Genomic DNA, 5,000 nt, shown 5'->3' with positions numbered 1-5,000 from the left:
CTGGGGAAGCCCACAGCTGAAGCCCCTGGTGGAGCTCGGTTCAAGGGAAATGTCCCTGGAAGTCTGCCATTTTGCCCGAAAATAGTGCACAGTGCCTGGGGAAGCCCATAGCTGAAGCCCCTGGTGGAGCTCGGTTCAAGGGAAATGTCTCTGGAGGTTGACCATTTTGCCCGAAAATAGTGCATCATGCCTGGGGAAGCCCATAGCTGAAGCCCCTGGTGGAGCTCGGTTCAAGGGAAATGTCTCTGGAGGTTGACCATTTTGCCCGAAAATAGTGCACTGTGCCTGGGGAAGCCCATAGCTGAAGCCCCTGGTGGAGCTCGGTTCAAGGGAAATGTCTCTGGAGGTTGACCATTTTGCCCGAAAATAGTGCACAGTGCCTGGGGAGGCCCATAGCTGAAGCCCCTGGTGGAGCTCGGTTCAAGGGAAATGTCTGTGGAAGTCTGCCATTTTGCCCGAAAATAGTGCATCATGCCTGGGGAAGCCCATAGCTGAAGCCCCTGGTGGAGCTCGGTTCAAGGGAAATGTCTGTGGAAGTCTGCCATTTTGCCCGAAAATAGTGCATCATGCCTGGGGAAGCCCATAGCTGAAGCCCCTGGTGGAGCTCGGTTCAAGGGAAATGTCCGTGGAAGTCTGCCATTTTGCCCGAAAATAGTGCATCATGCCTGGGGAAGCCCATAGCTGAAGCCCCTGGTGGAGCTCGGTTCAAGGGAAATGTCCCTGGAAGTCTGCCATTTTGCCCGAAAATAGTGCACAGTGCCTGGGGAGGCCCATAGCTGAAGCCCCTGGTGGAGCTCGGTTCAAGGGAAATGTCCCTGGAAGTCTGCCATTTTGCCCGAAAATAGTGCACAGTGCCTGGGGAGGCCCATAGCTGAAGCCCCTGGTGGAGCTCGGTTCAAGGGAAATGTCCCTGGAAGTCTGCCATTTTGCCCGAAAATAGTGCATCATGCCTGGGGAAGCCCATAGCTGAAGCCCCTGGTGGAGCTCGGTTCAAGGGAAATGTCTCTGGAGGTTGACCATTTTGCCCGAAAATAGTGCATCATGCCTGGGAAGCCCATAGCTGATGCCCCTGATGGAGCTCGGTTCAAGGGAAATGTCTCTGGAGGTTGACCATTTTGCCCGAAAATAGTGCATCATGCCTGGGGAAGCCCATAGCTGAAGCCCCTGATGGAGCTCGGTTCAAGGGAAATGTCTCTGGAGGTTGACCATTTTGCCCGAAAATAGTGCACAGTGCCTGGGGAAGCCCATAGCTGAAGCCCCTGGTGGAGCTCGGTTCAAGGGAAATGTCTGTGGAAGTCTGCCATTTTGCCCGAAAATAGTGCATCATGCCTGGGGAAGCCCATAGCTGATGCCCCTGATGGAGCTCGGTTCAAGGGAAATGTCTCTGGAGGTTGACCATTTTGCCCGAAAATAGTGCATCATGCCTGGGGAAGCCCATAGCTGATGCCCCTGATGGAGCTCGGGTCAAGGGAAATGTCTGTGGAAGTCTGCCATTTTGCCCGAAAATAGTGCACAGTGCCTGGGGAAGCCCATAGCTGAAGCCCCTGATGGAGCTCGGTTCAAGGGAAATGTCCCTGGAAGTCTGCCATTTTGCCCGAAAATAGTGCATCATGCCTGGGGAAGCCCATAGCTGATGCCCCTGATGGAGCTCGGTTCAAGGGAAATGTCTCTGGAGGTTGACCATTTTGCCCGAAAATAGTGCATCATGCCTGGGGAAGCCCATAGCTGAAGCCCCTGATGGAGCTCGGGTCAAGGGAAATGTCTGTGGAAGTCTGCCATTTTGCCCGAAAATAGTGCACAGTGCCTGGGGAAGCCCATAGCTGAAGCCCCTGATGGAGCTCGGTTCAAGGGAAATGTCTCTGGAAGTCTGCCATTTTGCCCGAAAATAGTGCATCATGCCTGGGGAAGCCCATAGCTGATGCCCCTGATGGAGCTCGGTTCAAGGGAAATGTCTCTGGAGGTTGACCATTTTGCCCGAAAATAGTGCATCATGCCTGGGGAAGCCCATAGCTGAAGCCCCTGATGGAGCTCGGGTCAAGGGAAATGTCTGTGGAAGTCTGCCATTTTGCCCGAAAATAGTGCACAGTGCCTGGGGAAGCCCATAGCTGAAGCCCCTGATGGAGCTCGGTTCAAGGGAAATGTCTCTGGAAGTCTGCCATTTTGCCCGAAAATAGTGCATCATGCCTGGGGAAGCCCATAGCTGATGCCCCTGATGGAGCTCGGTTCAAGGGAAATGTCTGTGGAAGTCTGCCATTTTGCCCGAAAATAGTGCATCATGCCTGGGGAAGCCCATAGCTGAAGCCCCTGATGGAGCTCGGTTCAAGGGAAATGTCCCTGGAAGTCTGCCATTTTGCCCGAAAATAGTGCATCATGCCTGGGGAAGCCCATAGCTGATGCCCCTGATGGAGCTCGGTTCAAGGGAAATGTCTCTGGAGGTTGACCATTTTGCCCGAAAATAGTGCATCATGCCTGGGGAAGCCCATAGCTGAAGCCCCTGATGGAGCTCGGGTCAAGGGAAATGTCTGTGGAAGTCTGCCATTTTGCCCGAAAATAGTGCACAGTGCCTGGGGAAGCCCATAGCTGAAGCCCCTGATGGAGCTCGGTTCAAGGGAAATGTCTCTGGAAGTCTGCCATTTTGCCCGAAAATAGTGCATCATGCCTGGGGAAGCCCATAGCTGATGCCCCTGATGGAGCTCGGTTCAAGGGAAATGTCTGTGGAAGTCTGCCATTTTGCCCGAAAATAGTGCATCATGCCTGGGGAAGCCCATAGCTGAAGCCCCTGATGGAGCTCGGTTCAAGGGAAATGTCTCTGGAAGTCTGCCATTTTGCCCGAAAATAGTGCATCATGCCTGGGGAAGCCCATAGCTGATGCCCCTGATGGAGCTCGGTTCAAGGGAAATGTCTCTGGAGGTTGACCATTTTGCCCGAAAATAGTGCATCATGCCTGGGGAAGCCCATAGCTGATGCCCCTGATGGAGCTCGGTTCAAGGGAAATGTCTGTGGAGGTTGACCATTTTGCCCGAAAATAGTGCACTGTGCCTGGGGAAGCCCATAGCTGAAGCCCCTGGTGGTGCTCAGTGTCTCCGGTGGGGTTTTTTTTTTTCTAAGTCCGAAAATTTTTTCTAAGTCCGGAAATTTTTCTAAGTCCGAAAATTTTTCTAAGTCCGGAAATTTTTCTAAGTCCGAAAATTTTTCTAAGTCCGAAAATTTTTCTAAGTCCGAAAATTTTTCTAAGTCCGAAAATTTTTCTAAGTCCGAAAATTTTTCTAAGTCCGAAATTTTTTCAAAGTGAGGTTTTCACCGTCGGGGCGTGAGAACCAGGCGCTCTCCCCCGATCCCGCATCCCGGCCGGAGTGCACTTCTTCGGGCTCGCCCCTCGGCCGGAGGACCCTCACTCGGGGTGGTTTCCAGAGGGGTACCGTCGGGCTCATGAGCGATCGTAGGAATTGACGGGGTCCAAGCACTCCGGGATGGCGGTTATGCCCGGCTACTCCGTCCGAGGGAAGAGGCGCCCGAGGCGGCTCCCGCGTCTCTCCCCGGTCCCCGGATAGCCCGCGGAGCTTCTGATTTCTTCCATTTTCGCCGTTTTCAGAGCTCCGCTCTCCCCCGTCTCTCGGAGTGCCCGGTGGTGGTGAGGTCGAGGGGAGTGAGCGGGAGGCCCGGGGACGGGACCGGGAGGGCGGCCTCCGCGTCCGTCTCGCGTGGGCCTTCCACGGAGGACGGTTCCGCTTTCGCCCGTCGTCCGTTCAGAGTCCTGAACTTTTTCCTAAGTGCCGTTTTCACCTCCGGGGTGCAAGGACCGGGCGCCCTCTCCGCGTTTCGCCCCCCGACCCGACGCGCGCCCCCCCGGGCCGCCCCCGCGCCCCGTCCCTCGTCCGGACGGCGTCCGCAGAGGTGGGGTTTCGCGGAGGGGTGCCGTCGGGCTTGTGAGCGATCGTAGGAATCGACGGGGTCCAAGCACTTCGTGGCGGCGGTCGTGCCGGGCGACGCCGTCCGAGAGAAGGGACCGCGAAGGCGGCTTCGACGTCTGTCTCTCGGGGCCCTCCCGGAGGACCCGGCCCTCTTCCTTTCGCTCTCGCCCGCGCCAAAGTGCGGTTTTCCCCTCCGGGGTGCAAGAACCGAGCACTTCCGACCACGGTCGTCGCGCGCCCCCGAGAGAAGAGACCAACGCGGAGGCGGCTCCGCGGTCTTTCTCTCAACCCTGGTAGATACGAATACGTCGCACGCCTGGGGTAGGCTCCTGCCCGGCTTCGGCCGCTATGGGCACGGCGGTCGCTACCCCGCCCCGCGTGTCGTCCCCGCGAACCCGAACGTCGACGGGTCCTCCCGGACCCGGAGCCGTGACGGGGAGAGCGAGAGCCCCCCCCTCTCGGAGAGAGTCGTATACGGCCGGTCCCCTACGTCCCGACTCAGTCGGCCCTACGCTTCGGGGTCCGGCCGGCCCGGGGCCCCCCGGCAACCGCAGCACGCGGGGACGGGGGCGCCGCCCGGGCCGGCCCGCCCGCGGAGGATCACAGTTTTCCTAGGTCCGCCAGCCCGACCGAGCGAGAGAGAAAAAAAAAAAAAGCGCGTCCGCCGCCGGCCCTCGTCCGCCCGCCCCCGCGCCGGGGGAGGGCGGCGGGCCGCGCGGCGTGACCCCCACCCACCCGGGGCTCCCGGCGCTACCTGGTTGATCCTGCCAGTAACATATGCTTGTCTCAAAGATTAAGCCATGCAGGTCTAAGTGCACACGGACTGTACAGTGAAACTGCGAATGGCTCATTAAATCAGTTATGGTTCCTTTGATCGCTCCACACGTTACTTGGATAACTGTGGCAATTCCAGAGCTAATACATGCAAACGAGCGCTGACCCTCCTCTCCCTCTCGGGGGAGCCGGGCTGGGGATGCGTGCATTTATCAGACCCAAAACCCATCCGTGGGGTCTCGGGCCCCACGGCCGCTTTGGTGACTCTTGATAACCTCGAGCCGATCGCGCGCCCTCCGCGGCGGTGACGACTCA

At 57.8% G+C, this 5,000-nt stretch overlaps 1 non-coding gene across 1 annotated transcript in view; it reads left to right on the top strand.

Annotated features, from left to right (window-relative positions):
• The first annotated feature begins 4,662 nt into the window (after positions 1–4,662).
• Positions 4,663–5,000, top strand: part of LOC128631091 (18S ribosomal RNA) — a 1,872-nt gene continuing 1,534 nt past the window's right edge. Inside the window, exon 1 of the ribosomal RNA XR_008395239.1 lies at positions 4,663–5,000. This exon is cut by the window's right edge and continues 1,534 nt beyond it. This is a non-coding gene — a ribosomal RNA (18S ribosomal RNA).

This window comes from Ictalurus punctatus, unplaced genomic scaffold (genome assembly GCF_001660625.3).
Source record: "Ictalurus punctatus breed USDA103 unplaced genomic scaffold, Coco_2.0 Super-Scaffold_197, whole genome shotgun sequence".
Lineage (NCBI taxonomy): Eukaryota > Metazoa > Chordata > Actinopteri > Siluriformes > Ictaluridae > Ictalurus > Ictalurus punctatus.
The sequence above is the reverse complement of the archived record's forward strand: the minus strand, read 5'-3'. Positions and strand labels throughout refer to the sequence as shown.